The sequence below is a fragment of the Prionailurus bengalensis genome, chromosome C2 (genome assembly GCF_016509475.1).
Source record: "Prionailurus bengalensis isolate Pbe53 chromosome C2, Fcat_Pben_1.1_paternal_pri, whole genome shotgun sequence".
NCBI classification, from domain to species: Eukaryota; Metazoa; Chordata; class Mammalia; order Carnivora; family Felidae; genus Prionailurus; species Prionailurus bengalensis.
In genome coordinates this window covers 136,545,730-136,573,456 of record NC_057350.1, presented here as the reverse complement: position 1 = coordinate 136,573,456, position 27,727 = coordinate 136,545,730, and positions in this window count along the sequence as shown.

Genomic DNA, 27,727 nt, shown 5'->3' with positions numbered 1-27,727 from the left:
TTTTTCCCATATAAGCCATGTCAGGAGAAATCTCAAAATGTATCATACGATCTGAATTGTGGATGACAAATGGCCTGGGTTTCCCATCATTCCAATGTTGTCAATTTGGCCTTCCTCCTCATTGACTCAGGACAGACAGTGGGACTCCAGGCTCAGGCCTGCATTAAGTATCACATCCAGTAAATGAATTTATTTCTTTTACCAATATCATTGCATCAGGGAGACTTGGGGGGAACACTGGCTTGGGAGAAGGTTCCTGGTAGCTGCAGAGTCCTACTTCCTTCCTGCAGTCCCGATAAACAAGAGGGGGTGGGGTGGGGGGAGAAAAGGAAAGCAGAACAATGAAGATAGAAAGAAAGGGTACGACTTCATCTCACTGTTACAGTTCACCTCCACGTGTCGCACACATTCACCGCAGGCTAAAAATCCAACACTTGCTCCAACGAGTGGGACAGCGTGGAGCCGAGAAGCCCTCCGCCGTTCCCGAACCACCAAGCTCGCAGGTGATACGGGGGTGGGGGGGAGGTGTCTCTGATCCTAGGTGCCAGCCCCCCCCCCCCGATGCAATTTATTCCCTTCCCGAAAGCTTCCTCCCTCAACGTGGCAATCACACCTCCTCACCTTTCTCCTCCAAGAGCTTTGTTAACTTTCCTGATTTGTTTTCCCCTGCTTAAATCATCCAAAACCTGTTACCCTATAGTACCTCGCGGAAGAACAGATGCCGTCGGGCGCACCTGGGGACAGCTGCGGTCTGGACTCCGGGCCCCCATCAATTATCACCCCCCTTACACTCACCCCCCTCCCCTCCGTCACGTTGCCACCTGTGCTTCATGTGTTCCTGAGCTTCCTTGGGAAACAACGCAGTGAGTGGCGTTCCGGAGTCTCGCTGGTTCCCACGTAGCGTGTAGTCTTCTCCTCTATCCCTCTTTTACAACGTGCTAATTGTAAATGCGGATGCAAAGAAATGCCTCCAGAAAGCACAGACTTCAAGCTCAACCCAGACAAAGGTGTAGCGGCTGCCAGAAACTCAAATACGGCCGGCTTTCAGTCTGAGGCACGGCTTTGAAATGACTGCAGGCTCACAACTCCCCTTGTCTTCAAGGACAGAATTGGGCCCGCGCAGGAGGCAACCACTGTGAGACTGAGGGCCACCCAGCAGTGTGAGGTTTTTCACTATATTACAATTATTAAGACACCTGTGCTACATAACCCGATCCAGTCTGAAGTGTTCCTGAATCTCCCAAATCGCTCATTTCTTAACGAGGCTGGCTTATTGATTGCATTGAGGGCGGCACTAGAAAATTGAGGTAAAGCCAGGTTCAGAATCTCTTGAAGTCCTTTCTCACCTGCATCCCAAGGCATGATACATCTGCGTTGAAACTTCTCATTGTCTTATTCTCCTGCAATCCTGGCAAAAACCGACCCAGATTTTAGTGGCACTAAAAAGGCAACCGCGTAAGCGTCCGACTTCAGCCAGGTCACGATCTCGCGGTCCGTGAGTTCAAGCCCCGCGTCGGGCTCTGGGCTGGTGGCTCGGAGCCTGGAGCCTGTTTCCAATTCTGTGTCTCCCTCTCTCTCTGCCCCTCCCCCGTTCATGCTTTGTCTCTCTCTGTCCCAAAAATAAATAAACGTTGAAAAAAAAAATAAAAATAAAAAATAAATAAAAAATAAAAAATAAAAAGGCAACCGCAGGCAGCCGGAAGAAGCCAGCTCAGAAATGCAAAGGGACTCTTTATTTGGGTTAGGAGAATGGACGGAGTCTTTCCTGCTAACATGAGATGATTTGCTGGAAGAGAATTCCGGGGTGAACCGTGCAGAAACGACAGAAAAATGCAGTTTTAAGTGAACAAATTCCCTCCTGCTTCTCAAGATGTACTGAGTGTCCGCGTCATATGCTTAGTCTATTTTAAAGCAGCTGGTCACTTACATTGAAAATCACACAGATGGACGAAAAGTTCTCACAGGACTAAGAAACGTCTTTAAAATAATCACGGCCACATGGGCTCTGTGGCCATGGGCGGGGCCACGACTCCAGCCTCTTTGCCCGCAAGCCCACAGACTCCTACTGTTCAAGAAGACTTCTGGCTCTAGCAGTGTTTTAGCTTCCTTCAAATGCAGTTTCTTCTTTGGCCAGGGTTTCTTTCCTAAACAGTAGGTCTCAATTCAGGTATTGGCAAGTGTTACAGGAACCGATGGAAAGAAGCCATGCACAAGTTCTAAGAAAATTCAATTCTTGTCTAATCTCAGAAATACAGTATGGAAAGACCATGGGTTCCCCTCATTCCAGGATTCCGCAGGGACTCCGGTATGGTTCTGAGACCAGCATGGAGCTGTGCCCACACTTGAACTTCTCAAGCATCTCTAGGATTCAGATCAAACTAGATCAAGCCAGCCTGAGTCCATAAATGTAGCTCTTGACTCATCGCGGTACCAACATAACCTGAAGATACAAGATATTTTAACGGTTTGAAAATCTCTCTTACAACCTCTAGCATTTCATCAGTGTTTACTATGTTCCAGGAACTATGCTAAGGTGTTTTATATAAAATATCTTATTTATTCCTCACAGCAAGCTGGTAGGAAGACACTATTGGTCTCTCCATTTTATCAACAGAGAAGCTGAAATATAGGGTGTGTAAGTAAGTTGCCCAAGGCCACAGAGCCAGTAAATACTGGAACCAGAAATGGACCACATATCCTAATTCCAAAGCCTCTTAACTACTACACAATATATCAAAAAATATATATATAGTCAACACACACACGCACACACACACACACACAACCTGATTAACCTCATAAATAATATTAGAAATGTAAATAATACATAGTCCATTTCCTGGACTGCAGAAACAAGTAGCAGTGAGATACCCTTTTCTTTTTCAAACTGGAAAATATTTACAATGCTAATATCTGGTCAGGGGTGGGGGGAGGTAGGGATTGGGCTGTCATTGCTGGGGGTATAAACAGGTACAAATTTTCTAGAAGGCAATTTGGCAATAATGTCCAATGCCTGGGGATGTCAGCTATTATTCCAATTGGCAAATTTATTCCCAAGTATTTATCCTCAGGAAATAATTTAGACAAGTGTGAAAAGATGAATACACAATGATTTCTCATAGCATCATTTGCAATAGAATGGGAAATAGCTACAGCGTCCTATCACAGGGAGTTGGCTGCACAAACTGTGGTATATCCATATATTGGAACACTGGCAGTTATCCAAAATCATGATTTCAATGTCTATTAAATGACATGGAAATATGCTTAAAGTCTACTATTGAATAAAAAAGATAAAAAGCTGTATGCATAATATAATCTCATTTTGGCAAAAATAAACACACCCACTTGGACCATCAGTGAAAAAGCATGTCTTACTCCCATTATTTTAACTCGCGATTATCTTTGGCTGGTAGAATTGTGTGCAAGTGTCTTTAATTTATTTTTCATTCTCTCTGGATCAATAATGTAATCGTTGTGTAATCAAAATATTTTTTAACGCTATTGATACTTGTGATAACAGGATTAAATTGATCTTTTATATCAGCACATCTCACTCTGTTGTATAGGCAGATATAGCTGTGAAATCACTTATGAAGTGTCAGAATTTTCTTATTACAAGCAATACTGAACTAAAATTAGCAACAATTTTGCGAATTCACTTTATCCCTTTAGTAATCTTGCCTCTTTTAGTCCCCTGGGTTCCATCCAACACACTCTCAGGAGTAGAGGTCGATGGGAGGGGTGGGATTCCCACTAACCCGGGGAATTGCCTGCCATCCACCTAGTGGAATGCCATCTCCTTGCTACAGATTGATAGGGGTGGGGGATGATACGTCGTGACAACATCCGGCCTTGGTAAGGTGGGATCAAATTCTACCTAATGTCTGCGTGAGAATGACTGTCCGTCATGTGGCCCCCGCAGAAAATTAAAATTGAGAACAAAAGCCACAGACTACTCAGACTATTCCCAAACTAAAATGTTCAAAGTCCAACGCTGTCCAAAATGCTTCACACTTACATGCCAAACTACTTTAAGCCTTTGCATTTCAAGCCTTCCACAGAGGATTCTGAATGTAACCCCTTCCTCCCTTTTGCCTCTTTCTTCATTCACTCTTACGAGGGTCTCCCAAGATTAGACCACAGTGATCCCAGGGCCACGGATGCAGGTCTAAGCTGTTGGAGCGTCAACCTGCGTGCCTCTGTTCCATGCACTCGTGTCAAACTCCTGCCATTCTTCTCAAAACATATGTACAGGTTGGCCAAAGGGGCCCGGAAGAAATTACATAGCTGAATCTTTTGCCAATGTGGCAAAAATCAAAGCACACTCTATGAAAGACAGGTCCTTGACACTTTCCTGGACTGCAGAAACAAGCGTCGTGTAGCGTTAAATCATCCTGCAACCGGCACACTTTTGCTATTTGTTTATCGCTTCATCCAACAAATGTGTTAACTGATAGTCAAAGGCACACTCTTTGACAAGAACAAATATGCTGAAAATATGAGAGCCCAAATGAGTAATTGTTTCCACCACTTACAATAGGATTAAGCATTCATCAGGTAAGGAAAATACTACAGTTCAATTGGGAGCATGGGTGACAGTTCAAATATAAAATATTTGGAATATGTGTCCATATTTGATAAACATCTCAATCTATTTCTAAGGTATTATATCAATTTTATCTCTGTAGAAATTTCAAGCTTCTGTTTTTAAACACTGTGCAGATATAAATATTTATATTTGTTTGTGATAAATAACTGTACATATATATGTGTACTGTATGTGTATTTGAGTGTGGATACGTATCACATATCATATATATCATAATGTGCTATCATTCACACCAAAGTTAAGCCTGAAGTGATTTTGCATACCAAACAATATTTTATCACCTTGATAAAAATATTTAGTGAGCACTTTGTATGTGCAAGGTTTTGTGTTCAGGGTTAGCGAGGGACACAAAAATGAATAATAAATTCGGCATGTGTGCTATCAAGGAGCTTATAGCTTGTCAGGTAGTCAGAAAGACACGTAAATGAACAACTATTAGGTACGTTTAGCCCAATAACAATGATAGAGATGTAGACAAAGTGTCATGGGTTTTTCAAAAATTATACATAGATGCAGATGTAAAGATGAGTATAAATCAGCCATTGTCAATTTTCTTTCCATAAAGAGCCACCTGGTAAACGAATGAGGTTTCGTGGGCCATGCAGGCAATGTCACCACTGGCGAACTCTGCCATTACAGCCAAAAGAATCCATAGACAATATGTCAATCAATGGGTATGGCTGCCTTCCAATAAGACTTTACTTATGGATGTCGAAATTTGAATTTCATATAACTTATACTATAAAATATTCTTTTTATTTCTCTTTTCAACCATTTAAAAATGTAGCAACCATCCATAGCTCACAAACAGTACAAAAACAGGAGGGAAGCTAGATTTGGCCCGAAGGCCAGAGTTTGCTGACTCCTGATATAGATATAGACCCTAGCTAATGAACTTGAGATCACAACCAACTGGGGTGTGGAAAGAAAGAACTGGAGGAAAGACTCATGGAGTAGAAGGCTGTGATATGGACCATGAAGACAGGAACTGTTTGGAAGAGATGGTAGGATGGGAAAGATAACGAGTGGGAGAGGAAAAGTAATCTGAAGTCACTAGAATGCCATGCTAAAGGACTTTGTGTAGGCCCTGAGGAATCAGGGAAATATTTTCAACAAGGGCAAAATGATTACAGGTCCTACTCGGAGAACGGAAGGTGGAAGGTTTGACAAAGAAAGGGATGGAACTATAACAGTCATCCAGTTAAGTTATCAGAAAGACTTGACCTTCCAAAGTGGCCAAGGGACCAAGGAGGGGAGGAAAGGATTCAGGGGACAGTGATGGAGACAGCAAGACCTAGTGGGGGAATGTGTACACAAGTGAGGTAAGGGAAGACTCGTGGTTCCAGTCTTGGGGAGGTGGAAAGGTGATATTGGGAGCAGAGACAAAGAGGACAGAAGGACTAAGTTCAGGCAGATTTCCAAAAGGGTGATGATGATCTCAGGACATGCGAGGCAGGAGGTACGGAATTGATATTCCACTGGTTCTAAAAATGGTTTTTCACCGACAGCCTATCTCCTCTGGGCTGTAGGCCATTGCTATCAGATCGTGAACAGTTGCAATGATTTCAAATCAGTGTAGAGCTTTACCTCCCAGCAAGATATTTTTGGAAACTATCAAAATCTGGGTTCAACTGCTTGTCATTCATCTTATATGACTCGGCAGAGAACAGGGTAAGAGCCACCACTGCTACCAACTACTTCCAAACACAAAAGTTTAATGTCTCGTGTTAGCCAAAACACCTGATGAGCTGAATGCTGAACTTTGTTCCTACCTTTCTGCTTTATCGGCCTGTTAGCTGTAAGTTTGGACCTCAGAAGGAATTTTAGACTTCAGATGCCATTTGGGAATTGCTACCATGCAGGGCAAGCCGTGCAAGAGAACTTTCTACGATGATGGAATTGTTCTGTCCCTGTACTGCCCAGTATCATAGCCGTGAACCCATGTGGTTAGTGAATACTGGAAATGTGGCTAGTGTGACTGAGAACTGAATTTTAAATCTATTTTGTTGAAATTTAAGTAACCATACGAGGCTGATGGTTACCCTATTGGACCCTGTGCAGCCACAGAGGATAATTGTAGCTGAGAGAGTAGATGAAATGATCGAGTAGGCGATAGGAACAGCGTATCCAGAATCCCAGAAAGAAGTGACATTGTAGGGTGAGAGGAAGCCGAGGGGCCCTACAGGGAAGCAAGCAAGAAGGTTGGTAGAAATTAGCTGAAGGAAAGCTAAAGAGGAAAAAAGCTTTTAGGAGGGAAGAGTGGGCAACAGTTTCGGCAGAGAAGAACATGTAACCAGCACGAGGAGATGCAAAGACAAAGCCATCTCCGTGGACTGCGGATATTAGGTGACCACGGGGACCTTTGATACCCACAGGAGCGTGAGGGATGCAGAATCAAACTGCAGGGGGTTTGGGAATGAACTGGTGACTAAAATTAAAATGATAACAATAATAACAGCCACAGACACAGCATCATGCCCCAGAACTACATCAGAAAGCAGATAAAAAGACATCTTTTTCAACATCACGTGTGGCTTAACTCAGAGTTATTGGAAAGACCAAACTGAGAAGGACATTAAAATGACTGTATTTCCTGACTTCTAGGATGGCTTCAATCGTAAGGTGCACCATCAAGATAATAACTTTCTTTGGAGGGGGAAGAAAGAGTCACCACTTAACAGGTACACGCCAATTCTAACAGCCAGGCTTTCTAGACGCAAGAGAATGTAGTGTATAATATTCAAAGGTTAAAGGTCTTCCTTAAAAACGTTATGCCTTCTTTCCGTCGGAGAAGGAAACCTTAGCTCTATGGAGAGATTCCAATCAGTACTGTCACAGATTCTCAAAGAATTCTGGCTAAGCATTCTTGCGCAAATGGTAACTAGAGGAAAAAACATATGACGGTTGCCACGGGAGGTAATAACATTAAGACAAAGAGCAGGGCGTGAGAAGAGGGCAGGTTGACTTAGGTTCCAGAGAGAATGGAGACACGGCATTACTCTGCCATCACCGGCCTCAGTTACAGAGATGGGGCCAGCGAAGAATCAAAGTCTGAGCACATGTGAAAGACCGCATATGCTTAGGTTAGCTCCGGGTTCGGGTAAGGCTGCTTGTGAATTCTGGTGCCAAACAAACGGTCCTCATCTGAGGCCCTGCCACCATCCTCAGACAGTCGGAGGAGATGCAAACCACTCTTGTCTCACCCCTCCCCATCCCCACTCCTGCCATTTTGGGTCCTTCCAGGTCAAAAAGGAGACTTTTCCTTCACCTTCCTCGGTACAATTAACATGGCCATTACACCTAGCTCACATCTTCAGGTGCACTGAGAAATATTTACTTTTATTAAAGAACACAGAATCATGGAACTAGAAAAGACATCCAAAAACCACTCCCAACCAGGGATCTGTCTTCAGACAGGTATTTGTTTACCCTGCCCCCAAAAGATGATTCTGTATTTCCTTCTTGCAGATCCCAAGGGACAGAGATGCAGTGCTTTGCCTTGTTTGTTTGTGGCAGCATTTTATCCAGATGTTGCTTATCCAGAGCAGAGACCTGTATATTCATGGCAAAATGCACCAACCTCGAGGCTGGAGTCTTTGTTCAAATGCTTACTGTATTTGAATAAACACATTGGGGTCACTAAGTTCCTCCCAACAAATGTTTTAACATCTTCCCATTTCTTTCTTCCATTTGTTCAATTCATTTCAAAAATAATAATCGTTGTTCTTTGCCCTTTTGTCCAGTTTGTTACTCTGTCTTGTATTTTTTTTAATTAGGGAAATTTAGTGCAACATGTTATGCCTCTGATTCTAAATGTCGACAGTAAAGCTCTCCAAACTCATGATTTCTGTGGCAAATATAACCCAGTCTCACTGCCGAGTCACAGAGGCACGAGCATTAACATTTTATGCTATATGACAAAATACTGCACTTTTGGAAAGGGCCGGAATTAATGTTACTATGACAACTCCAAATTTCTGACTTTTATGCATGTAAAATTTCAAGGATACAGTTGCATTATAACACAAGTTTGTTTATAAGATCTCGCCTGAGCACTAAGATATTTATTACGAGTCCTCACTGAGACCGATAGGAAGTGTCACACACCCCCCCCCCATAGCAATACACATCAGTGAAATAGATGGGAGTGTATATGTGGTTGCAAAATATTATGAAATCGATTAAAATCTTATTTCTTTCATAGCTGCTGTACTTATAAACACATACATACAGTATGCAGCGCTGGATATAAATACAAATAAAACATAAAGAGAAAACATATAAAACCTCATAAATATACAGTATCCTGCCTTATCAATATTCATTTATGCATATCTCTGCACTCACGCATTAATAAAAGCACATATATTGGATTTGAATGTGTGAGGGATGGGTAGGGAAGCTGTAATCAAGATATTCAAGCTCTCCTCTTCACGGAGAAGTATTACATTATCTCTCTCAGCCTATTATGTTTTCTGAAATTTCCAAATGTATGTTTTGGCCTCTTCAACTTTAGTCTTTTGCATTTAAGTAATGAGAAAGTTAAGTGCAATAAATGGATCACTCAAGGGCATTACAAAGAATGTTTTGATCTATTTAGAGCCTTTAACTTCAGAGCAAAGGCCTGGTTTAGTGTGACCTTAGTGAATTCAAACTGTTTTGTTTCACTAACAAGTGAAGCATATATTTCAATAGAATTAATGTATGACTAGCTTCTCAAAGAGGCTCCATTCTGGGGTTGGGCGGGTACTGATTTCAAAACTCCCTGAGACATATTTTAAAGAAAGCATCTCCGTATAATGCCAACTGATGAAAATTTGAGAGAGAGATATGGTCCTGCAGCTCTATTTTATTTTTGTTAGTGATCGGTGGCGCAAATATAGTTTTCTTCCAAAACGCAAAGTGCCGGGACTCTTGCAAGAGATCTGGACTTTCTCTCAACAAACTCCAACATGTCCCCCACGGATTCAGGGGGACAGGGCCCTGCTCTCTATTCTTATGTGGTAACTGTTAGGATTGAGGCCCATACCTAGTTCTGAGATTCTTCCCTGCTTCCTGAGTCCTCACCTCCCTTAGATGTCTTCCTTTTCAATGGCTTCTGTCCTTCCTTCAGCAGCTATGAATAATGTGCCAACATCCTTACTAAAGGCCAATTGTTTTATGGAGCTGGGATGGATAATTAGTAAATTAATTCATTAAAGCTACCCTCCCATTATTGAACCAATCATCTGTATAAGCAAGATGTCCTTAGTTTATAAAAGACATTTGCGCCTGTGAGTGAATAATCGTGAACCTGTTCTTTTTCCTTTCTTGGCCGAATTTAGAAAGACATTTTACATGGAGTTCCTTTATGTCCTTACTAAAACAGCTGACAAAATATAACAGAGGCCAGAGGCAGCCTGGGGCACAAGGAGCCATGGGGGTCAACACAAGACTTACAATCAAGCTTCAGAAACAGAGCCTTCAATTTAGTAATAGCTCACATTTAATGAGTTCTTGTGGAGAGCAAGGTGCTATTTGAGATGCTCCATGGTTACGTGCTTTAATGCTCACAGTAAACTCACACGAGTGAAACAACAATTGAACAGAAAGCTAAGTGACTTGCTCAAGTTCATACAACCAGAAAGCAGTGGAGCCAGGATTTGAACCCAGGAAGCCGGGCTCCAGCCCACATTCCATTGCTTTTCTTGCCTTCAGTTTTCTCAGACCCCTTAAGGAGATTCAGAGTTTTAAAAAGCATAGAGTTGGGGCGCCTGGGCGGCTCAGTCGGTTAAGCGTCTGACTTCAGCTCAGGTCATGATCTTGCAGTCCGTGAATTTGAGCCCCGAGTCAGGCTCTGTGTTGACAGCTCAAAGCCCGAATCCTACTTCAGATTCTGTGTCTCCCTTTCTCTGACCCTCCTCTGCTCACACTCTGAATCTCTCTCTTCCTCTCTCTCTCCCTTTCTCAAAAATAAATATACATGCATACATACATACATGGCCTGGAGTTTTAGACTTTCTTGAGGCATCCTATTACCACCCCCCAGCTGAGGATGGGAGAGGTCTTCCATATAAGTAAAAGCTTCAGAGGACCTCCTGTCACTTGAAACAGCTTTGCCTCTTACATGTCTGATATTTAAATATTCTTTTATTTTTTAGAGAGAGAGTGTGAGGGGCGTAGGGGCAGAGAGAGGGGGGATAGAGGATCTGAAGTAGGCTTTGAACTGACAGCAAAAAGACCAATGTGGGGCTCAAACTCACAAACAGTGAGATCATGACCTGAGCCAAAGTCAGACGCTCAACGAGCTGGGTCACCCAGGTGCCCTGATATGTCTGATATTTAACCTACATCATTGCCTTTTAGTTAGTGGGAGAAGAGAGAACCGAACTTCAGCTTTAACGGTGAGATTTTTCTCTTTATAATCGTATAGACTTCTTAAGATTAAAGTATAATCTCTATGGAAAAAAAACACCAAACAATCATCCTTAATAGTCATGTCATGTTAATTATCAATCCTTGTAATAATGACATGGTAATTAGCACTATATTTTTTCTGTTTTTTTATACATATTTTCATATTTTAGATAATATTGTATATAGTAATTACTAATACTATTTAATACCAGTGTGTAATCACTAACATGCTGAGAACTATTTCATTTCATTTATATCACAAGCTTCATGCTGGTAATGTTATTTATTTATTACCAGGCCAATGGCTTTGTATTTTATTCTGTGTAATATCTACTGTGTTTACAGTTGAACATTTGTTTTTCCTCTTTTTTTTAACTTTTATAGATAATACTGAAATGAACATCTTCATGTGTTCTAGATTATTCTAACATGGATAAGGTAGATTGGTAGACATGGAATTAGGTCAATGGGCTGACCTTTATAAGGCTCTTTCTGATAGTTATTGCCAAATTGCTTCTTAGAATCTACTATACAATACTTGCTGGAAGCCTGAAACATTCTCTTACCAAGTTAAATCATCAGAAATCTCCATGGAAAGAAAGAAAGAAAGAAAGAAAGAAAGAAAGAAAGAAAGAAAGAAAGAAAGAAAGAAGAAAGAAGAAAGAAAGAAGAAAGAAGGAAGAAAGAAGAAAGAAAGAAAGAAAAAAAAAAGAAAGAAAAAAAGAAAGAAAGGAAGAAAGGAAGGAAGAAAGAAAGAGGACTCCATATTTAAAACTCATTAATGTTACTTCTCAGAATTCCCTTCCCAAAGTCACATGTCAAGAGTATGGTCTTGACTTTCATTGAGAACATTGGGACCAAGTCTGGTGAGCAAAATCACTGTTTAAAGCATTATCTACAGCATTAGTCATCATCATCCCATAAAAAGGAGCAAGCAAATTCTATCCTGTTTGATTAACTGGCACACATCCATCTTTTTTCATCTGAAGAAAATGTATAGGATTCCATTGTTACCTGGACAGTCAGGAAACATAAAATTTAAGTAAATATCCTAGAGTAGCCTACAAAATGAAATATAAACTTTCCATGGGCAAAATATTCTGCCCACCATTTTGTCCCAATCTAGCATTCCAATCACTCTCCTGTTATTCCTGTAAGCAAACTCTCTGTCCTGGACAATTTTATGTCCCACTTTTTTATGACTTCAGTTGTCTTCAGCATCCTCATTACATGCACAGTGCCATTATCTAAACACCTTACTTGAGTCTTACATGTAACTCTATTTTCTTTACTTGCCTTTTTAAGTCCAACTTGGTGACTAGGTCATAAGCCCAGAGGGTCTCTCTCATGTTTACATCCTGTAGGAATTCTTAGAGAAGAGGGTTTCGTATTTTAGGTTTATTTAGTTACATGTATGGGGTCTATTGTGTATTCCCCAGGGAAATACAGTGAGGCAAGAAACTCAGTTATTACCCCCTTATAACCCTTAAGAACTTGAACCCTTTATATCATAATAACCTCTAGTAAAGGCATAGTCACTTAAGCTAGGAAGTCATTCTCCTGTACAATAGAAACATAAACTGCTAAACAGGTCCCGCTTTCATTGTTAGGACTATAGCTTAGTAGAAGATGTCTGCTCTAGAATTTACTGAGTGGTTAGCAAAAAACAAATGTTGACTCAGTACTTATCGTGTGTACCTAACCTCTCTCTGAGAGAAGAGGACATTTCTGAAAACCCCCTTTCAGTTTGGTTAGGGTTTAGAAATTTCTTTCTGTAACCCTGCACCAGGGAACCTTTCTCAGGAGCACTGCTTCAACTACTGTAAGTGTGCTTTGTAGAAACATCTCTGGAGAGTGCTTATGTTCTACGTAAAGCTGTTATTCTTCAGTATGGAAGCTCAACAAACTGGCTGTACCCCTTTGTATCCTCGAATCATTTCCTCTCTAGTTTCCAGAATTACTTGAGAAATACTCACTTTATGAACCTCCCTTTGTAAAGTAACAGTTTGACCTGTGTGCCTCAGTCAAGAGCAGAGTCATAAAATGTGGCTAAACAAGGCACTTGAGGGAAAAAAAAATCAGGGTCAACGTACAAGTCAGCCTAGCAAAGGAATGAATTCACTGAGTAAAGTCACCAGGTAATGGGTAGGTTGGAGGCAATTGAATTTTCTCCTGGAGAAGTCTTAAACTCGTGGGAGGGCAAGGGAAGGAAAACAGACTTGTTGATCCAAGAGGCTCTTTAAGTCTCTCATGTCTCAAGTGTGGAAATGTCCAAAACTAGCCATTGAGATAAGAGAGGCATCTTCAAAACAGGCAGCAACAGCTTTCCTTAATGCCATCAAAAACCTGCAACAGAGAAAATGCAGAAACCGTCATTCAGATCCTAGAGACCGGGAAGTAGCTAATGGAACCATATATTCATCATATTGATTGGCCCATTGATTTTTTCCCCCCTTTTCAGTGCCCATTTCTTGGTCCTGTGCCAGAGATGCTCTAAAGAGCTTAAACAAAACTTACACCAAATCTTGCCAATGGTCCCCAGGGAACCTACAAACTAACTATCTGTTGTTGAGAGTGCAGGCACACAGGCGAATCCCCTCCAGAACAATTGCAGAGTTCTGGATCCAAAAAACTGCTAAACCTATCTAATTAAGAGCCCCAACTGGGAAGGGAGGTAAGAAAAGTTCTATGTGGTAAACATGGATGGTTGGGCCAAGAGGATATAAAGAAAGATTTGCTCAGGTGCCCCTGAGCAAACAATACTTAGTATCCTAATACCTAATACATTATTACAAGTGAAGGATTCTTATCTCAGCATTGAGAGTATGGATAGAGCATATTCATTCTCCCAGAACCAATAACAGAAATTCTGACAACATCAACTCCTCAATCTGTTAATGTTCAAGCTCTACTTTTTAAGAATTGTTCAGCAGATTCCTGGGTCCACCTTCGGTGAATCTGATTTAATAGGGAACGGTTTATAACAAGAAGATTCCTAGGTGAAGGGGGTCTTTGGAGAAAACTTGGAGAAACACTGCAAATATGTTAACTATAAGGGAGCAAATTGGACAGTGTTAAATATTTGAATGATTAATGATGATCTCCTTATTGTTGTCCACTTACGCTACACAGAGTAAACTAGAGAGCTTCCTGCCAGCCCTTGAGTAACAGAGATGCACAAAGATTGGTATTAATTAGAAACCTCTGGTTGCAAGTAGCAGAAACTGACTTAAATCAACTCAAGCATATCAGGGTGATTTTATTATGAGGCTATGATGATATCCTACAGAAGTTTGACAACCTAAGATAAGTTACTCGAAATTCATATTACTCTGCCTCTCTTGTATCTGCTAGTTCTCTCTCTCCCTGCCCTCATATTCCTTCCCTGCTTCTCAGTTTATAAGGCAGGAAATGGCGGCCCTGAAGTTCCCCAGTTAACACATATGAGTTCTACACAAAGACCAAATTCCAGTTCTGACTTGGGTTAATCGCTACCTGTGGTACAATTAATATGGATCCAAGGTCATCTAGAAGTCAGAGGCCACATGAAGGGTGAAGAGTCATCTTGAGTAGGGAGTGAGAAAGAATTTAAAGTTTTAATTATATCTTTCTAGGTTTTTATTCTCCCTCAAATCCTCTCACTCTAAACAGAGATACTTCACAACAAATCATGCAAAACGTAACCTCATGTAGCAAGGAAGCAGTGACCCATAGATGGCTATTTCTGAGAAGGAAAACAAAATAGATAGGATTTGGTCTCAGCACAGGGTCAGCTCAAGATACAATTGCCAAATAAATGGAAAGTATCTGATTCCCCTTTTCTTCTCTTTCCAAGCCTTTACACTCTACCTACGTCTCTTTGCTCACTTCATCGTCTTCAATAAGTAGAGTGAGTGTTACTAATCATTTGTACCCAGTATGCCTGGGTTAAGTTGATCTGTCTCTTAATTCTTTGGGGCCAAAGATGACCACAATGACACTAAAAACACCCATTTGAATGACAGAGCATTCATTTTATTTGCCCTGAAGGAATCTCTCTTTCCTAAGGCATTGGGCAAGCGAGTTATTCCTTGTGCTAGGATTTTAGTGAGTCTCACAGTTGAGCAATAAAGCAAATCAAAATGGACAGAGTATGATCAGGAGTCCTGATCTCAAAAGCAGATGTATTCTCAGATATATTTTTTGGCACTCCGTGACCTATTTGCCTGTATCAGGAGATTTTTCTGTTTTTAAATATTTAAACAGGGTGAAAGAGTTCATTTCAGCCTCTGTGATGAGCAAACCCCATGGTACTCTTCCATAGGCTGAATAGAATTTTCTTTCTGAAAAAATTCATCCTCCAAAGGTTGAAGGTTGAACCGTGTGCGTTTGGGGTGGGAGTAGCTGAGGCGAGTTTGATCGCAATTTAGCAAACCTTAACATTCTTCACAAACTCCATAATCTATTGCTTGAGGGGCTTTTTACCTACCCATGTGTTCTCTACTGGCAGCTAGTTGGGGTGTGTGTGTGTGTGTGTGTGTGCATGCGTGTGTGCGTGTGTGTTGTTTTTTAATCAAGCCACAGACTTCTTTGCTTGAGATTTTACAAGTTATTTCTGGATTTAATTTGTACATTTGAAGAATCCACAAAAAGCATCTGGTCTTTTGAGGCTAAAGGTGCTTACAAAGGCTCCCATCAGAAATCTGACCCAGCTTCAAGTGAGTCTCCCTTTGAGTCCAATGAGCACAATTTTGAGCTTTCAGCTGAGGTGTGGCTCTTATAGGATGAGCTAGTGCCACTGAAATCTGTAGGACAAGATACAGCAATTTGTTCCCATGCCTTTTCTACCCTCTGGGAATTCACAATCAGAGGAGGTCACTCTATACTGAGCCACCTTGTGGCATATAGGAAAACAGCAGCCAAAAGCAGAAGTTCTGGGTGACACAAACATTTTGGGGACACTCTTTGGGGAGAGTGTGGTCGTGATTCATGGGACTTCTTAAGGCAATAAAGCAATTGGACAACAGAGCTTCTTTCGGCTACTCAGTTTGTCTTCCGTAACTTAACTCTTCTGGGACATGGTATTAGCCTAGTGATTAAGAGAGAAAGCTTAGGAGAGCCACAAAAATGAGTCACATCCTTACTCCACCAGTTACTGGCCATATAACCTCAAAAAGTGATTCAGTCCGGTGTGAGTCTCTGAAAAATGAGAAAGATAATGGCATGTACCTCCTACTTTTGTTGTGAGAATTAAATGAGATAATATGTGAGAAGGGGTTGGCATATGTCTGGCACAAAGCTGAAAACTCTTCAAGTGGATAACAAGAAAACAATTGCTACTGGACTTGTTTGGTGAATTTTCACTATTGCTCCTTTGAAATTCGAGCCACGCTTTTCTTGTATGGTCAAAAATTTGATGGGAGAGTTGCCTTTTGAGAAAAAGAAAATAATCTTTTAGAAAATACTGTTAAGTCAGTGTATTCATTTTATGATTGTTAGATTCAATTAATCAGGTTAGAAGCTACTTATAGTTTCTCTGCACTCACAAAGAAGATATCCACTTGATGTCAAGGTAGGCTTTGAAAACTGCCCTTTTCTCTTTGTCTTCGTTGTACCATATTTTACCAAACAAGATATCTCGAAGTATTAGGAGATACTAGTCAGAAAAAAATCAGATCTACTGACAAGAACCAGGAGCTTCATGTGATGTTCATCAAGATGAAAGTTGAAAGTTGTTGGTGATGTTCATAGGACCCTTCCAGATGACACAGATTGATTGTATTGAAAGCCCAGCTAACCCAAAACCAATGAATGAAAAGTTCCTTTCCTGTTTCCTCTCTGTCTTCATCCTTTCTCTTTATATTTTAACAGCAAGTGACTCCTTTTTAAGTACTGATCTTTTGGATACATCTGAAAGCTTCGCCCAAACCACAGACCCTTTGCCTCTGCCAAAATACAATGGACAATCTGTCAAAGTGGGGGAAAAGTTATAGAAAAATTACTTTTATTGAAAAGAATATAGAAAAACCCCCCAAAGACTTCCAATTTTTCAGTGATCTTTCTTTCTGGGCAGTGTCTCCAAAAGAAAAGCGTTTAACAGAACAATGTAGAGGCTGAAACTTCACATCATTAATGGAAGGCACCAGATACCCAAGGAGATACTTCTCTTTCTATTTCTCAGGCTAATTCACCAAAAGAAGATCTTGGAAAGATGGATTCAATGCACTGAAATAGCCAGAGTCCCGGGTAATGGGATAAGGCTGTGATTTTCCTTATCCGTTTGGAATATACGTGAGATGGCATGGAAACGAGAGTTAGGGAATCAAAGGATATCCAAGTGTAGAGACATGGATATTTCGAGTGTTAATGACAGAATGTATGTTCTCTGACCCTTCTCCATCAAATACATCATATTCAGTATGATGTAATTGAAATAGGGGGAAGCTAATTTCTACTAAGAAATTCAATATATTTTGCTGATTGTATTTTATTTTGAGAGGTGCTACAGGAATAGGAATTATCTTTAATATCCTGGGAGCTTATCATTGTACAGTACTTCGCAGTTTGAAAATCCCTTTTAAGTGGGTTGTTTGGTTTGATCTTCACCACAATAACGTGCGCTCCACCTATCATTTTTAGAATTCAAAATTGACAAATGAAGCTTGGAGAGATTAAGTGACTTGTTCAAGTCCACTCTGCTAGTAAATATTCACGCTGAGATAAGAAGATGGTACTGTTGGGAGCTTAAATGGAACACCAAGGAAACTTACGGAACTTCCCCCCCTTCAACTCTTTCAGAAACGAAGTATATTCCCTACTGAATACAGTTGTGTTCGTACATGGTACCAACTAAAGAGACCAGAGACCTCAAGTAAGTATCTTGCCAGCCCTGTAATTGGGACCGTTCCTTTCTCTCTAAATGGAAGAGCAGTGATGATAATAATTAAGTTCAGGCTTCTGTACTTCCTTTCATCTGAGTCCTTCCGCCAGACAGGAAGGACCCACCCCCTCTACATGGTACGGGTCTCTTTTCAAGCCGGTCCACCTCTGTTAACTATCTAGACCTCAGTTTTTGGTAAAGGCAAACATCTTAAGGAAAACTCAGGAGACTGCACCCCCAAATGTGTGGTCAAGTCTGTTTTGGGGAGAGCAGGATGTCATAGATGTTTAAAACTTTTCTGAACAAATAAGGTTGCTGCTCACATAAAAAAGGGAGGTGAAGGAGCCATCAGAATCTCTAGTCAGCAACACCGGCGAGTTTAGTGGGGAGAGTCTGAAGGCAGAGCCTGAATAGGAATGTGAGCACTCCTTCCCTCCGTCCCTGCCTCTTCTCAGCCTTCCACCTGCAATAGACTGTATTCATATCTCCCAGAGGAAATATGCTATTACTGATAATATGATCACTGAAACACTGGGAGTGGTTAGATACAGAGCTCTGGCAGTGGGTTAATAAAAGGCCTAATGAAGAACAAAAAATCCTGCCAGTCGCTGTAAAAAAATATTGCCCACGGGAAATTATAAATCAGACACCATGGTGTGAAGTTAAAATATATATATACATATATATATATATATATATATATATATATATACACTGCATTGGCTCGTTGATAAATGCAGGAGTGGGCAGACTGGTGACGAAACAAATATGTCACTGATGCCCTTGAAGTTTCAGTCCACCTCAGCATGATGCAGTTAAACGCCTCAGCAGTGCAAAGCCAAAACCACATTTACTCAGCCTTGTCAGATCACACTGCACCGGGCGGCAGAAACAGGATGCCTGGTCCACAAATTAGTTATAATTCCCAGAGCCTCACTCGCCTTTGCTCTTTTTATTTTTCTCTTTTTTGTATTTGTTTGTTTGCCTGATTCCACAGCATTAATCTCAATAGACTCCTAAATACTGCTTCTGAATAGAGACCTGTATTTAGAGTTTTCTTAATATATTCACATTGAGCTTGTCAGGAAAGAACCCAGTGGAAATTAGTTTTATGGGCAGCTTCAATGCAGTTCTTTCCACCAATATAGGAACACATCAAGGCAAAGGCCCTAACAGCCTCACCCTACCTTTTAGCTAAACTGTCAGTGATCTGGGAAAAGAGTTGACCTCTCCAACACTAGGAACACTCACACACCTTCAGCCAAGAACACGTTGACTGCCTGATAAATACTCACTGAGGGGTTACAGTTCATGCTCTTGGCTTTGCCCCTTCATGGAGTCACTCTTGCCTGTGACCTTTCTCTTTACCCCCACTGTCCAATAGGCCAGTTCTTCTTCTCCAAGGGATCACTTCTGCCAGCTTTTCACCTGGTTGATTGTGTGCCAACTGTTGAATCCCCATTGGAGACACGCATGCCCCAGGGTACATGGGGAAAGGTGACCAAACAGTGCAGTGTGATTAGCGCCAACGAGAACCCCTCGGTCCTGCCCCCTCCCCACTATCACCCAAGAAGCCTGCTTTACATTCTACCTGCTGGAGCTGCTGTCACTCAGTGTGCCACTGAAAGAAACAAGGACAGGCTGGAATGTTTCAGCAACTCCTTTTCATTTCTTAGGAATTCCAAAAAGGCAATTCTTGAAATGTAAGGAAGCTCTATTAGGGAAACTTCCATCTCTCTTCAGGAATTTCCACAACGAACCTCCAATAGATTGTATAGGGAGACATCTCTACTTGAAATGAACATCTGGACCTTTATCCTGGATTCTTCTTCTATTTTTTCTGGAGATCTCTAAAACATCAGCCCCAGTACTGTTGCCCTGGTATCAGGGGGTCTCTTGGTCCCAGACATGGATTCATGATTCTTTTCTTTACTGAGGTGAGGTGAGAATATGTAAACCACACTTTACTAAGGATTCAGGGATGGGGAAAAAATGAGAAAAGAGATAGTAAAGGGAATATACAATTTAGTCATCTGATACACACATTATAGCTTTATAAAGCTGTCTGATGGAGCATTGATTTCCATATGCCAGAACAAATTTCTGATGGAGTTTTCATGGGTGCACAGTGCAGCAAAATGCAAAAGAACAAAATGCAGTGAGATTTTTATATTATCTATATTATATATAGTAAGTTATACTTATTTTATTTATTCTGAGATTATGTCCTCTGTCTTCTTATTATCTATAAATAGTCCTCTCTTTGAGTAGATTACACTAGCATTTTCAGTGCCCTTATTTGGTAAAATAAAAAGTAAGTCATTCTGTGCTACTCTCCCACTTTTTAAATTTACTGGTCCCAGAAATCCAAAGACCTGGCACCCACCACAGCAAAGGGATGACTTCCTACCTTGTTCCCAATCTGCCTCAACATGACAGAGGCTACCTTCCCCCATCACCATGGAACACCTCAAACATATCCAGAGATCCTAAAGTAATTCCCAAGACAAGGAGATGTTCTCCCCCAAAATATAGGAGTTTCCTTTTACTCCAACATCAAAGTACCAACTTCATATTTTTTTTTTTATTCTGAGGATTTTTTTTCTTTATATTGAACTTTGAGAGAAAAACTGGTTTCTGGGAGGTGCTGCAGAGCTGCTAAGAAGACATCTACCACGTGGAGACAGAAATCAGATCACTGGCTCTCCAGTGTTTGCACTGTCACTTTCATAAGGTAAGCCAAAGATCCCTTTTCCCATCCTTGTATACTTAACAATGGTATTATATTTATTTGGTTGTGCTGTTATCAGAGGGAGCTTTGCAATGTTGCCAAATTTGCCGCCTCCAGACTTATTTATAGAATAAAGTCCTTGAGGGAATCTAGTTTATTTAGTCATGGTAGTTTACAAATTCCAGCTTATGATTGGTGTTACTCCATACCAACTAAATAACCCAACCAAGTTAGGTTAACTAATTCTTAACTCAGTAGGTTATGTGTGTATAGCTCTTGGTCTATGCCAAGTTCTATAAGGACTGTGAAATGGCAGGTTGTTCACCCCTAATTTCTAAGTAGTAAAGAAGTGACGTGTGTCCAAAGGAGTTCTTTAAGAGGCAACCATGGAGCTACAAACCATTCTTTTAGAATGAGCATTTTTGTGATTAATTGTTTTATATATTTGGGGGCTCCCGTATTCGGTGCATAGACATTTATAATGTCTTCCTGATGGATAGACCCTGTAATTATTATATAGTGCCCTTCTTCATCTCTTGTTACAGCCTTTAACTTAAAGTCTAGTTTGTCTGATATAAGTATGGCTACTCCAGCTTTCTTTTGACTTCCAGTAGCATGCACTCTCAACAATAGCCAAATTATGGAAAGAGCCTAAAGGTACATCAACTGATGAATGGATAAAGAAATTGTGGTTTATATACACAATGGAATACTACTTGGTGGTGAGAAAGAATGAAATACGGCCTTTTGTAGCAACGTGGATGGAACTGGAGAGTATGATGCTAAGTGAAACAAGTCATACAGAGAAAGACAGATACCATATGTTTTCACTCTTATGTGAATCCTGAGAAACTTAACAGAAGACCATGGGGGAGGGGAAGGGGGGAAAAAAGTTAGAGAGGGAGGGACGCAAATCATAAGAGACTCTTAAAAACTGAGAATAAACTGAGGGTTGATGGAGGTGGGAGGGAGGGGAAAGTGGGTGATGGGCATTGAGGAGGGCACCTGTTGGGATGAGCACTGGGTGTTGTATGGAAACCAATTTGACAATAAATTTCATATTAAAAAAAAGAATGAGCATTTCACAAACCCTAAGCTACAGATGAATAAGCCATCCCTTCCAGAATGCTGGTTTGATAGATTCTTTCTGAGTTTATTTTCTTTTGTCATTCCTGTTCCTGCTGTGCTGAGAGATCTTTAAGAAGAGCCTTAAGTCTACATCTGCATAAGGAGTACTCAGAGACATAATAGGAAGAACCTCCTGTCCACATCTGAATTTGGAATTAGAGAAGAAAGAGAGTAGAAGCTTCTGTGCCTGTATGAAGTTTCCTAAGGAAAAATGCATCTTGGGAATAGAGAGAAAAGCCTACAGGAAAACCCCCTCCCTTTCACTTAGAGGTTTTTTGTGTTGTGCAATTTTAGAGAACTGGGCTCCTATTTGACCAAAGATCCACTAAATGCTGTTAGGTAGCCAATAAAGAGAAGGATAGAAAATACATCTTTGAAATTGGTCCGTGAAGTTTGTTGGTGGTCTTAAAGAAAGCAATTGTAGTGGAGTGGCAGGGGTGGAGGCCATTCTAGAAGGTGTAGAGGAGTGAATTCAATGAAAATGCGGAAGTAACATTTGTAGAACAATCTCGGGAAGCTGAGCTGTTGAAAAGTGTGGGGAAATGGAGTAAAGAAAGTGTAAAGAGCGGAAAAACTACAGCATATTTGTACAATGGGAAAAATCATTGAGGAAGAGAAAGATTGATGAAAGAGAGAGAGAGGAAATGGCCAAATAAGCAAAGCCTTTAACAAATTCAGAGAGATTGTGATTGGGAGGATGTATGGAGGTACCAAGATCTGGAAAGAGAAATGATATGCACTTATTTTTAATAGTAATAAAGAAGAGAAGAGAAGAGGTGCTGTCGTAGGTCAGTTTGGATCACCAATTATGATGATGGAAAAAATGACAAGACTTCTCATCTTATGGTTTCTATTTTCATAATGACTCTCGGTAATTAGCTGAAATGATAATAAGAAGTGAGAATAGAAGAGATTTTTAAATGGTGCTCAATTTTTGTTTTAAATGTAGAATGGTTGAGCCGTCTTGAGGAGTCATGTGAGATCTGATCCCCCCCCACACACACACACAAGCTATGGTGTACATTCCATGTGCAAATACGGAAAAGGCAAGAAAAGTTGAACCAAAGCTAGAACTTCACAAAGTTCATACAACACTGGGAGAGAGGACAACAGCATCAAGAAGATTTGCAAGGGAGAAATTATAATAATGGATCATGAAATCTCAGCTAGAAATGAAGAGGAGCGATAGCAGAAATGAGCTGAAGGGTTATGAGTAAGCAATGGGATTAACGGATTGAATATGTCATGAAGTAGGAAGTAACAGCATAATGGGAAGCTGTGGTCAGAGAAACACATGCATGCGTTTGAGATTTGGGAGTGGGTGGAGAGGAAAAGATCACTTCAAAGAGAAGGAGAGGAACTGAGAAGTCAAATTCCCAGGAATGATGAAAGGAGTGTAGAAGGAAAGGAAGATGCTGAGGTCAAAATTTGATGAAAGAAGAAGTGGCTAGAGGAACTCTGAACAATGGTCACAAGAACAAGATGATGGTCTGTCTAGAAAGGCAGAGCCTCAAGGGTGCAGGGGGTTGTGTAGGAGAGAGGGGAATACTGGTCGAACAGCAGCATGGTGCAGAGGAGGGTAGTAATGTGCCCTTCCAGTCCTGGCAAAGGACACAAAGACCTCTCCAAAAGAGAGGGATACTGAGTAGGGAGGTCAAGATTCAGTCCAAGGCATGAAGTCAGATTTCAGTCCAAGGCATGAAGTAGACATTTATCAGAGAGTTTGACTCTCAAGGGCTATTTACCTCCCAAGGGGAGGGTGTCAGGATTTGAAAATGAGGGGAGGGTGGAGGGTTAAGACAGTTGTCCAGTGATGAGAGTTCAAAGACTAGGGGATGAGAAGGGGACAAGCAGAACTGTGAGGCTTGATGGAACCGTTCCCAGGTACTGCCTTTTTCATAAACACCGCCACAATTAGGAGCATTATTGAGTGTCTGCAACGCATGGGGCCTGCATTTTACATGCATGATCTCATTTAAACTTCAGACAATTTATGAGCAAGTGGCTTCATGTCCCATTTTACAAAAGATGAAATTAGGATTTAGGCCGTGTGACCTGCCTGAAAATACACAGCTTTTGAACAACAGAGCTTGACCACTCCTCTACATTGCCTGTCATTTAGTAACAGGTGTAGGACTGAAGGAGCCGGTCAACAACTGAAGTTTTGTAAATCAAGTCAGAGCTCTAATTCACTAAAGGAGCTCAACCTTTCTGGACATACTATTATTACTTCTCTGTCAGTGCAAAAATAACCCCCCCCCCCCCCCCCCCCGCCGCAATGGACACATTCTCAGTAATCTGTTTGGCCACTCCCAATTTTTCTTGAACCAAAATTAATTTTTATTAAGAGGTATAGTTACATAGTCCTCTGGACCAGAAATGATCAAAGCATTTTACAGACAATAAGTAGTCTCTGTGACTTAAAAAAGAAAAAAATGACCCAATAAGGTCAGTGGCAAAACAAGAATTACACCAAGGCATTATGACACTACTCACTATAAAACACTGCAATTCCTTACTCATTAGCCAAGCTTTATTTTTCATGGGATGTATTTCAAATGAGGATATGCTATAAGTAGAAAACAATACATACGGGTTCATTAGTCTTGCTCTTTTAAAGATAAATGCTGTATGTGGGATAAATGCTGTGAGCAAGAAATTATAAGCAGGTTCCCATATGCTAGATATCTATTTCCACAGCTCCTATCATCATGGTTTCTGGGCACTTTGACAGATAGATGAGGCTAATTCAGGCAACGCAGTACATTCGGAAGAGTAGGTGAAAATCCTCTTTCTCCTTAGCTCCCTGCCTCGAAAGACAATAATTCATTGGAAAGTAAAAAGAAGAAAAGATTTGCTGGAATGGAAACCTAAGAGGAAAGCCACACAGGAAGGGCAAGTTTTGATCTTTTTGTTCCAAGTAATACTGGTGACAGCACGACCCTTTGACCAAGGTGTTTGGAAATCTATCCTAAATAAGTAACACTAAGTGGGGAAAATGATGTATGCTAATCATCCTAGCATTAGATAGGGAAAAAATTCCAAAGCAAATAAGATAGAAAGGTGTGCGAAAGTAGGTGGTATTTTAAAATAATTTATGGTGTGTATTTACCTGAATATTATGTAACTGTTAAAATCATATTTATAAAAACCATAAAATTATTTGGGAAAAATCTTATAATGTTAAATGACAAAAGTGGTAATATGTTAAATGTAATATGTAAAATGTCAAATAATTTAAGAGTGTGATTATAGCTGTGAAAAAGAAAAACATGAAGCATAGGAAAAAGATTGGGTTTAGGTGTTGAGACAAGCAATAATTTTTTTTAATTCTTGCAGCTTCCTGTGTTTTTCAATTTTCTATTAAGAAAAAATGTCTCATTTTGGAATACAAATAATAATGCCATGATCTGGGGTCTGAGAGCTGGAAATTCTACCAAGAATCATCACATGTTCAAAATCACTCAGTACGGGCTTCCGATAAGGATATCATTACTGGCTAAAACTGTGGTATTTTTAAATCATATTTTAATCAAAATTTCCTGATTTTATATATCTTAAAATACATTAAAGTGTGGACAGTCTAAGGATTTTGACAAGCACACCCACCCATATGACCCATCCACTATCAAGATATAGAACATGTCCATTATTCCAAAAAGTTTCCTTATGCCCATTCCCAGTCACATCCTCCCATACTTCAGGACCAGGCAACCACTGATTTGTTTTCTATCACTATAGATTATTTTTTCCTGTTCCAGATTTTCACATAAGTGGAATCACACAGTTTGCACTCATTTGTGTCTGTCTCCTTTTACTCAGTAGAATGGTTTAAGATTAATCCATGTTGCTGTATCATAGTTTATTCTCTTTTTTTATTTCTTTATGCTTATATATGTATATATTATACATTTTCACCCATTCACCTCTTGGTGATCGTTTGAGTTGTTTCCATTTGAGGATATTATGGATAAAGATGTTACAGACATTTCTGTTCAAGCTTTTCTATGAACACTTTTTCATTTCTCTTGGCTAAATACCTACCAGGGAAATTTCTGGGTTATATGATAAGTGTATGTTTAACTTCATAAAAAGTAAACCACTTTCTATGTGCTTTTCCAAAGTGGTTTTAACCATAAAGGCTCTAGGAGAAAAACTTTTCAACTTTAGGATAGACCAAAAAATTCTTAAGACACAAAAAGCAGAAACCATAAAAGAAAAAATTATATATATATATATGTAATTTCATCAAAGTTAAAAATTACTGTTTTTCTGAAGGCAGCACTAAGAAATGAAAAGGCAAGCAACAGACTGGGGGAAAATATTTACAATGTATATATGTGTAAAAGGACTTGCATCTGAATACATAAATAACTTTTACAACTCAATGATAAGAACTCAAACACCCAATAAAAACATGGGCAAAAGATTTGAACAGACATTTCTACAAAGAAGATAAACAGATGGCAAAAAAAAAGCACATGAATAAATGTTCAATATCATTAGTCATCAAGGAAATGCAAATTAAAACTATGATGAGATGCCATTACACTTCTACCAGAATATCTAAAAGTGCAAAGATTGACAATACCAAATGTTGGTGAGACTGTGGAGCAGCTAGAACTCTCAAACATTATGTTTTTTAATGAGATGATTCATCTCATGTTCGTTTCTCAAACAAGCAAAGGATCACTCCCTTGGGTCAGGTCTGCGATTTCATTACTGTTCTACTTGTTCTCTATCTCATTATACCCTCAGACTTTGCTAATCTCCAGAGCTGGATTATTGGATTTAGTAGAGCTAAAAATATCAAATTCTCTTTACATCAGGAAAGAAACAATTATTATTGGCCTGGTAAGTTATTTTAGGATATCATCACTAAAATGTTATAACTTTATACTTTTAATATCTCATTCCAACTTTGTTCTATGTCAATTGTCATAAGTTATTTTAGACACCATACCATATCTCCTTCTTCCCATCTAAATCTTATTATGTAATTAACCAAAAGTAATAAAATTCAGACCAGAAATAATTAGTAAATTCCTGGGGTATCTTTCAGTTTACACATCAGTTTCAAAAGTTAAATTTCCTTCTGACTGAAGTCAAGCTATATGAAGTCAATTAGAATGTTGATTGTGGGGGCGTCTGGGTGGCTCAGTTGGTTGAGCATCCAACTTAATTTTCTGCTCAGGTCATGATCCCAGCATTGTGGGATGGAGCCCCCAGTCAGCTCCGGGCTCCGTGCTGAGCACAGAGCCTGCTTGAGATTCTTTCCGTCCCTCCCTTTGCCCCTCCCCTGCTCACACACACACACTCTTTCTCTAAAATAAATTAAAAAAAAAAATGTTGATTGTGCTAGGTTGTGGAGTTTAAACTCTGACATTAGGAAGAGTCAAGTATCGTTTCACTGAGTCTAGGCTTTTAATATTCTTTAAAACTCTCAGTCTATGGTAAGACATTTCAGTGGTCCCTCTGAAGTGAAAACAGGATTCCTCCTAAATTTCACTAATTATACTTCCCTGCAAGCCTTGTTTGCTCTATTTTTGTGTTATTCTGATTTTCCAAACCCCAAATCAGATATTTTAGGGGCAGCTGAGAGGAAAACAATCTGAGAGATGTTGTTGCAAGAGTAATGACAATATTTGGATGATTTTTGGAAAGAATGGAATAGATATTTTAAATCTGATTTTTCCTAGATCCTCAGATTGTTCATTTACCGGAGCTATACCATACCAAATGCTCTTATCACACCATAGCAGAAATGTATTTTGATGATGTACTACTGAGACCTCCAAGTTTAGGCATCATATATATTTGATGGTTTTTTAAATTTTCTGTGGATTCTGCCCTACTTCAACTTCCTGTCCCCTTTTCAGTACCAATATTGATGGACTCTACTGTTCATTTCTTCCTAAACTTTCTTTAAAATGTAAACATGTACAGATTCAATCAGATGGCAAAATTGTTCATGGTACAGCCTGTACTTGCTTGGAGAAAC